This window comes from Ochotona curzoniae, unplaced genomic scaffold, assembly GCF_017591425.1.
Source record: "Ochotona curzoniae isolate NIBS_2020 unplaced genomic scaffold, NIBS_Ocur_1.0 scaffold_1852, whole genome shotgun sequence".
Lineage (NCBI taxonomy): Eukaryota > Metazoa > Chordata > Mammalia > Lagomorpha > Ochotonidae > Ochotona > Ochotona curzoniae.
The window spans coordinates 28,150,514-28,159,823 of record NW_024467087.1 but is presented as its reverse complement, the minus strand read 5'-3'; the positions used below and the strand labels follow the sequence as shown (position 1 = coordinate 28,159,823).

Sequence of the window (9,310 nt, the reverse complement as noted above, 5' to 3'; positions counted from 1 at the left end):
TGAGATCAACATTTTTAGGTTTCACATATGGGTAGCAACAGGGCTTATTTTTCTTAATGTGTTGCCAATAATGACAGGATTTCATCATTTTATGGATTAGTAGTATTCTATGTTGTGCATATACCATGTTTTCATTCATCCACTGATGGGCCCTGAGGTTGATTCCATATATTGGATCTCATGAATTATACTGTGGTAAACATGGGGATGCATTTCCTGTTCATATACCAAATGATGACTGTTATTCTGTTTTTAAGATCTTTTTAAAAAATTATGTATTGATGTTAGTATTCCATGACACAGTTATATAGGCTCCTGGATGTCTCTTCCCCTCTTGTCCCCCCACTAATTTCCCCATGTCATTATGATAGTATAGTCCTTCACAATCTGTTTCTCATAATGGCTCCAATAACATTTATTCTTATCAACATTGTGCAAGGATTATCTTTTCTAATACTCCCCAACATTTATTTTTTGTCTTTTTGATAACTGCCATTCTTACAAGTGTGAGTAGTAGTGAGAATTGACATTCTTGTTCTTGATTTTGGAAGAGAGGCTTACAACTTTTCCTCCCTCAGTATGATACTAAATTATTGTATTTGTCATATATGGTGTTATCGTGTTGTGGAACATGCCTTCTTTTTCTTGTCGAGTATTTTTTTAATCATAAAAAGATACTGAGTCTTGTTAAGCATTTTTCTCCATCTGTTGAAGTGATAATAATACATTTTGAATCTATTCTGTTAATAGTGTATCACATTTGTATATGTGCATGTGTTGAACTATCAATACATCCCTACAATGAATTTCATTTGATGAAAGTAAATGATCTCTTAATAATGTGATGTTAAGTATGGTTTGCTAATATTTTGTTGAGGATTTTTGCATCTATGTCAATTTGCGAAGGTAGTATACAAGGGTATGAATGTAAGAAAACTGGGTTCATTGATAATAACTTGGAGGTTGGCTACTATAAGCTGTGTGATATAATTCACTCTCATTGAAAACTGGATGTATTTATAAAAATAAATGTGCAAAGGAAAAGAGAATTCTAGATATTAAGAATGTTTATCTCAGAGTGGCAAGATTGTAGGTATTTTTGAAAGCTCTCTCCTCTTTTTCTGACCTGTGTTCCAATTTTATAATGAACATAGATTACTGAGATTTGGTAAAAATAAGCACCCAATCCATACATTGTTAAGCAATTAATAGAATTTAGGTTGAGAAAATAAAGACAGTATATATAAATCATCTTTTCAAGAAGTTTGGTAAAACCTTGCAGGTTCAGAAATAGGCATGGTTGACTAACTTTTAAAAAATTTTATTGAGAAAATATATTTGATGGCCGAGGGGGAGGCTCTAGAGGAAAGGTCAAGGTTAGAAACACAGGAAAGAAGAGGGACAATTCTATGGGGCTGTGATGGATATAGAGGAGAGTTTTCCCCGTGTAGAAGTAGATTTTATTGTCATGGTTCCAATGAGACAAAATGAAAGTATAGATATGCAAGAGAATTAACTTTGTATGTGAGAATGTGCAAAGCTTAGACAAGACATATTAGATTTCATCAAGAAGAGTTAGAAATGAGTCAGACTAGGGACACAACTAGCCATTGGAATATGAAAGGAGGAAAAGGTAGGTGCCATAAAGTGTTGGAGCTGACATCATGGCACAGTGGCTTAAGCTACCATCTGCAATACTGACACTTCATTTTAGAGTACCCATTCTAATGCTCCTGATCTGTTTCTGATCAAGTTCCCTGTGAATGTACCTAGGCAAGCAGCAGAAATATTTGGATCCCTGACACCATGTGTGTTACTCAGATGCAGTTCCTCGTTTCTACCTTCAGCATGGTTAAACCCTGACTGTTGTGGACATTTAAATGAGTCTTGAATAAATTTCTCTGTTTTAGTTTCCTTTCTTCTTGGTCCCCTTCCCTTCCTTCCCCTAGTCTTTGCCTAACTGCCTTCCAAATGAATAAATCTTAAGAAATGTTAAGGCCAAAAATCTGATGAGGCTCATGCTTAATGCCTGCTCCCCCTTCGTTTCCCACTGATAATGGCAGCAAGATGTTCTGTTGATTTTAGTTATTGTGAGGGCTAGGGAGGGGAGTGGTGGGGCAGGGGGAGATGCCTAGAGACTGTGGTGCAAGTTTAAAATATCCATTGTTTTGGAATGGGGAAGAGCATGATCCAGAAAGCCCTAATAATGATACTTGTAGTCTCTTGTGTCATCTTTAAACTCAAAGAAGAGCATTACCAACTCTGATGTGTAATAAGGCTCATCTGTTGATCATTAAAATGCTTGCTGCCTTTGAAGTTATTGGCACGCCTCTGGGGTGGCTTTATATTTCTTTAAAATGATGATGAGTTAATATGAAATATTTTCACAATATTTTTTCTTACTGCTTGCTAAATTGGCTTTCTTAAATTATTTTTATAGAAAATGTATGATGTAGCTAGCTTCAGTTTTAGGATAGCAGTTATCAGTCCTTGCTTGGAACTAAACTAAAAGCAAAATTTTGGTCGTCTTTCTCAAATGGCCAATAGTGTAGGAACTTTGCAAGGATATATTTTCAGGTAATATAAATTTTTTTAACTAGAGAAGCTTCATTAAGTAAGTTAATAGTTTGCAGGTAGTCCATATAACTTAGGATTTTAGTATTTCAAATTTCAAAAACATTTCAGAGAAGCCATCAAACTCAGCAGGTTCAATTTTCTTGCCAAATCATAAAAAAACCTAATATTACCAAAGAACAAAATAGACTACATACCTGAGCATAGTGGCTGAACAATACATTGCAAATGCATTTCAGCAAATTTAAACTTAACTCATTTCTTCCTACAGAAAGTCATGGATTTTGACATACACTAGAAAGTGTATAGTTTCATTACAGTCTTAAAAAAACTTTTTGATTGATGCCCAGGGTACACTAAATATTTGAGGTGGGTACGTACTTTTTCTATTAGGCCAGGATACCAGTTGATAAGTTAAGAGACAGTTGTCTTCGTCCTGAAACCTGTTTAAGCTGATTGAACTTGTTTTTGTAATTCTGTAGTTTAGTTTCACTATTATGACAATCAATGAAACATGATTATAGATATAAAATGGCCATTTCGTTGAAAACTAAATTTAATAAACATTTCACAATTAAAGTGGCTTAAACAGAGATACAGAAGAGACTAACAAGAGAACAGAATGTAATATATCAGGCTAATACATTAAAAAACAAGCTAAAATGAGCAAAATTTCCAGACAAGTATAAATTCCCAATGGAAAAAACCTCTTATTAACTATAATCACAGTCAAGGAACATTTTTTACTAGTTGAAAGTCTTTCCATAAGAAGATTTTCCCATAGGAAAAACAGCAGACCCATGTAACTTCATAGTCAAACACAAAGTATTTTAGAGGTGGAAAAGAAAATGGTAACACATGAGACCAGAATGGTGGCATATTGGGACAATTCTCAGCCTTTGGTGCCAGCAACCCATAGGGGCACTGGTTCGAATTCTGGCTACTCCACTGATTCAGCTCCCTGCTATTGAAATGCAGAAGCAACAGAGTATGGCTGAGTCCTTAGATCCTTACACCCATGTGGTAGGTGTGAGGAGGCTCCTGGCTTCCCACTGAGGATCAGCTCAGCTCCAGCTGTTGTGACCATTTGAGGAGTGAACCAGCAGATGGAAGATTTTTCTAAGTCTGCCTTTCAAGTAAAAATAAATGAATAATTTTAAAAAAGAAAAAAGGGAAAATACTCCCTGATCATTTTCTGAAGTGAGTATATAGTTATGACATCCACTCAGAGAAGAATCAATATATGGAGGAAGAACTACAGGTCACTCATTAATATAACTAACATATTTAAAACATTAGTGGATTATTTCCAGCGATATTTTAACAGAGTTTGTTTTAGAAATACTAGGAAAGGAAATGTTAGGTTCCTAGAAGAACACTATTTTGTGGAAGCACTTATTAATTTGAGAGGCAAAAACATTTTGCACCAAATTGAGCCTTTTAATGCAATTTTTTCACAAAAGTTTTGAAGTACTATCATATATTAAAAGACAAAAATCTTAGGATCTTAGGTGACTCTGGGAATGGGAGATATGAGTTAAGTTCCAAAGCTATTTTGTCCTTAAGGAATTGTCAAAACCAGTAACCAGAGCTTGTTGTTTTTGAGAGTCTCCAGATGGCAGGTGAGGTGGGAACTATTATCCAGGGCCATTCTAGGGTGGGGAGCTTAGGAGGCTTTTCATCAGCTAAATCCTTGAGTAAGGATGGATCAGGACTAATTGAAGCCTACCGATTGTACTCTCTCAGTAGACCACAGGAAAAGCTGATCTGGCACTGAACATACTCTGGAGACAACATGACTGGTCACTAAGTAGTTAACAGAAGCTGGATGAATATACGTATTTACAGTCACAATTTGTTACCCAGTTAGACAAAAACTTCAATAATAACATGCATCAAAATAACATTTAAAGAAGGAAATGAATGCTGCTTAAAGTGGTTCTTACTGGTATTTGGATGCATGGTAGAGCAAACACAAGTACTCTTTGGCAGAAAATACCTTCATCCTAACCACTGAAAAAATGTCTACAAAGGGAAAAACAAAATAGTGAAACTTACGGGATGCAGAAAAAAGTCCTCAGAGGAAATTTGAGCTGCAAATATCTACATTAAAATGAAGAAAGGATTCAAACACATAATCTAGCTTTACATAACAAGAAACTAAAAGAAGAACAAATGAAACGCACAGATAGCAGAAGGAAGAAAATAATAAATATTAGACTAGAGATGAAAGAGTAGAAAAAATTGAATCAGTCAAGCCGAAAGTCAGTTGTTTGAAACATAAATATTGAAAAATATTTGATTTAGAGAAATAAAATGAAATACTGTAAAAATTGTTTGTCAATAAAATTAATCAATATAGATACATGAATATTTCCTAGAAACATACAAATTGTCAATTCTGCTTAAAGAAGAAATAAAAATTCTGAATAGGCCTATAAAAAGTTTTAGAAAACCTATAAAAAGATTGAAGCAGTAATTAAAAATACCCTCTATAAAAAGAGAAGTCCGGGAACAGATGGCTTCACTGCTAAATTCCATAAAACATTTAAAGAAGAATTAACACCAGTCCTTGTTAAACTCTTCCAAAAAATGGAAGGGGAGGGAATATTTTAATTCATTCTATGAAACCAACATTACTGTTACTAAAGACAAAGATATAATGAGAAAAGAAAATTATAGAGCAGTATCCTCAGAAAATCTAATAGCATATTAAAAAGATCATAAATTACAACCAAGTGATGTTTGTACCAGGACTATCAGGGTGGTTCATTATAAGAAAATCAAAGTGAATACATCAAACTAATAAAATAAGAAACCTAAAAAAAATAACCATAATCATCTCAACTGATACAAGGTAAGAATTTTTTTTTAAAGATTCATTTATTTTACTTGGAAAGTCAGAGTTATATATAGAGAGGAAAAGACAGAAAGGAAAAGCTCTTCCATCCACTGGCTCACTTCCCAATGACCATATTGGCCAGAGTCATTGAGCCAATCTGAAGCTAGGAGCCATGAGTCAGTAGTCAGGAACCACTTCTGGGTCTCCCACATGGACAGAGTCCTAAGGACTTGGGCCATCCTCTGTTGCTTTCCCAGGCAACAAGCAGAGAAAAGAATTGGGATGTGGAGCAACTGGGACATGAACCAGCGCCAATATGGGATTCCGGTGCTTGAGGGCAGAAGATTAGTATGTTATGCCACTGCACTGGCCCAAGGATAAAGCTGTTTTAAATCCAATACTCATTTATGATTTAAGTAAAAGCAAAATCTTGTGACAGAAAGAAATTTTCTCAACAGGATAAACAATGTTTGTGAAAACACATAGCTAACTTCATATTCAGTGATGAAAGAATGAAAACTTTTTTCCCTATGATTAGGAAAAGCACAAGGATGTTTTCTTTCAGCACTGTTATCTAGCCTTGTATTAGAACTTATAGAGTAAATACGAAGCAAATATAGAAGCAAGACGAAGAAAGGCATCAGATTGAAAAGAAAGGAGTTGAAATGTCTGTACAATGTCTGACAAGATTGTGTATACAGAAAGTCCCAGAAGTGCCCCCTCCATCCACACACATACTCTACAAGAGCTAATAAATTCGATAAACTTGAGGTTATGGTGAACAAGGTCCATATCTAAAAAAACAGAGTGTTTTTGTATTGCAAAATAAACAATGAAATATAAGAAAATGGTTTAATCTATATCATCTAAAATAATAAAACATGAAGGAATAAATATTAACTAAGGAAAATGAAAAGAAAGTATATCTTTAAAACTAGTTTGGGAAATTTATTAAATGGGCCTGTGTTGCAGAAATAGGGCCTTGATTATTCTACACATGAAAAATAATATTACAAAACTACCATAATCAAAATAGAGTGGTATTCTCCTGCAGACAGCTGAGTGGACTTATGTATCAGAACTAAGTCCAGAAATAAACCCATATATCTAAAGCCAACTGATTTTTGACAAGAGTACTGAGGCAATTAAATAGACAGAATATTTTATACGTAATGTGGCCACAAACTAGATATCCAAAATGAAGTTGAACTCCTACCTTTACATTAAAATGATTGGACACCTCAAAATTTTTGGACATAAATACAAGAATTGAAACTCTGTCTTAAAAACATTAGATAGGTAATAAAAAGATAAATTTTACTTCATAAAGATAAAATCTTTATGGGCCAGCATTGTGCCATCTGCTATGCCTGTATCACCTATGGACAATGGTTCGAGTACTGACTTCTATTTCTGTTCCAGTTCCTTGCTAATGTGCCTTAGAAGGCAACAGAAGATAGCTTGAGTCCTTGGGCGTCTGAATCCACATGGGAGACTCAAAATGAGGTTCTTGGTTATTGCTGCCTAGCTTCAGTCTGGTCCAGCTCAAGCTGTCATGGGTATTTAGGGAGGAAACCAGCAGATGAAAGATTTTCTTTCTCTCTCTCTCTCTCTCTCTCTCTCTGTCTTTCTCAAATCAAATAAATCGTTAAAATATAAAGTCTTTTGTGCTTCAAAGGACATTATCAATAAAAGATGACACAGCCTATGGGAGAAAATAGAAGTCATACACTTGATAAGGGTCTAATGTCAAGAAAGCATCGGCCCAATGCGATAGCCTAGTGGCTAAAGTCCTCACCTTGCATGCTCTGAGATCTTTTATGGGTGCCAGATCTAACTCTGGCAGCACCCTGCTTCCCATCCAGCTCCCTGCTTGTGGCCTTGGAAAGCAGTGAAGGAGAGCCCAAACCTTGGGACCCTGCACCCACATGGGAGACCCAGAAGAAGCTCCTGGCTTCAGATCAGCTCAGCTCCAGCTGTTGTGGCCACTTGAGAAGTGAATCAACAGACGAAAGACCTTTGTCGATGTCTCTCCTCCTCTCTGTATATCTGACTTTCAAATAAAAATAAAACAAATCTTAAAAAAAGAAAGCATAAATAGCAACAAAGTAAAACTTACACTGAAAAATAGCTCAGCAAATTCAATAGACATTTCTCCAAAGAAGATATATAAAGGAGCAAGGATATTAAAGAGGCTTATAATCATTAGGCATTAATACAAATTATAACCATGAAATGTCACTTTAAATCCTCAAGAATGGCTATATACACGTAGTGCTGTCTGAATTCTTACTCTGTATGATAGTATTAATGTTATTGATGTAAATAAAGCTGTGGAATTATGCTCAAAGTCCTCAGAAAAAGATGCTCCATTTGCTGGAGATATTTTGTGGTCCCACAAAGCTTAAGTGGAGTTAATGGTCTGCTGGAATTTCCAGCATGCATGGTGATTGTTACATCAGCATACAGGAGCTCTGGAACAGGTGAAGGAGGTTGGCTGAACACAGGGTAGGCCAGAAACCAGTTATTTCATGGTATATGAAAAACTACTTTTAATAAATAGGGAGATTTTGATACAAGACTTGTTTTTGTGCAGCTCTATTGGAGATACTGGATGCTACTGATTTAGAAAAAGCAATTGAATTTGTTTTAGGCTATATACATTTTGATAATGGATTTGGCTGCAGACTGAGATTCTGAATCCCTTGATGGACAGGAATCCTGGCCATAACTAGTCAGCTGTATCAAGTAAATTCTGATTTATGCGGTTGGTGGCTTGGTGAACAGCAGTTACATGCAGGTGGACTTAATGGAAGACCAGAGAAAGTTATCAGATGCATGCTATTAATGACAGCAGTTGATTTCTCTAAAGATTATTAGAATGCTTCACTAGATTGATAGATATTGAGATGTTTCACCTTAATATACCAAGATGAAAAAAATGGGATTTATTTGCACAGAAACCAGGAGACATGGTGGATCCTATTCATATGTTATAAGAAATAACTAGATTGTCCTTTTGGGGAAAATAACAGATAAAACATGTTGATCCTATCTTTTGTATGCTTGCGGAAGTGCTTCAGAGGGTGAATGTTTAGCCTGTTCGTAAGCTGGATTCACTGAATAAAAAAAGTTGTTTTTATGGTTGCCATTTCAACAATGATTACTCTTAATATTTTGTATATCATGTTAAATTAATTACAATAAACTAATTATATATTATAAAATAAATAAATCTAGTTCACACTTCGAAGCATTTATAGAAAGAAAACGTAAATTCTAAGCAGTTTGGTGAATTCTGTCATAATTTCAAGATACAATTATTTTTATGATGCCAAAATTTCCTGAGATGGAAGACACACACACACATACACACATTACATGGTATAGAAACTATAGCTCAGTATCTTCATGGATAGATATAAATATCCTTAACAAAATGTTTTCAAGTACAATCTAACAATATGTAAAAGACAGGTAGATTCTGTTTCATTCCTGTAATGGAAGGTTGATTCCCCACTAGAAAGTCCAGCCACACACTTTACAATGTGAACAGACTTAAGGAGAAATAATTTGTAATTCTTCTAAATGGATACTGAAAAAGCATTTGACAAAATTCATACCAAAAAAAATCCTACTTGTGACTAAGATGTAGTGACAGAGGCTTGATTTACAACTTTTCTCAAAACAAATTAAGAAAATGTCAAAATATATATTTAGCAATGATCAAGGCACAGTCAAGGAAAAATAGTAATATCTGAGCTACAGGGGCAAGCAACGAGGTGAGCTCTAGTTTACTCCTCCACAAATGTTCAGCCCCCAGCACAGAGAGGAAATCCACCTGTGTTCTACTAGATGTTGAGAGAGCCTGGGTAGGCAAGGGTACTTACAGGT

At 35.1% G+C, this 9,310-nt stretch overlaps 1 pseudogene; it reads left to right on the top strand.

The window, feature by feature from the left end:
• The first annotated feature begins 7,859 nt into the window (after positions 1-7,859).
• Positions 7,860-8,514, top strand: LOC121169500 (annotated as a pseudogene).
• The last annotated feature ends 796 nt before the right edge of the window (positions 8,515-9,310 follow it).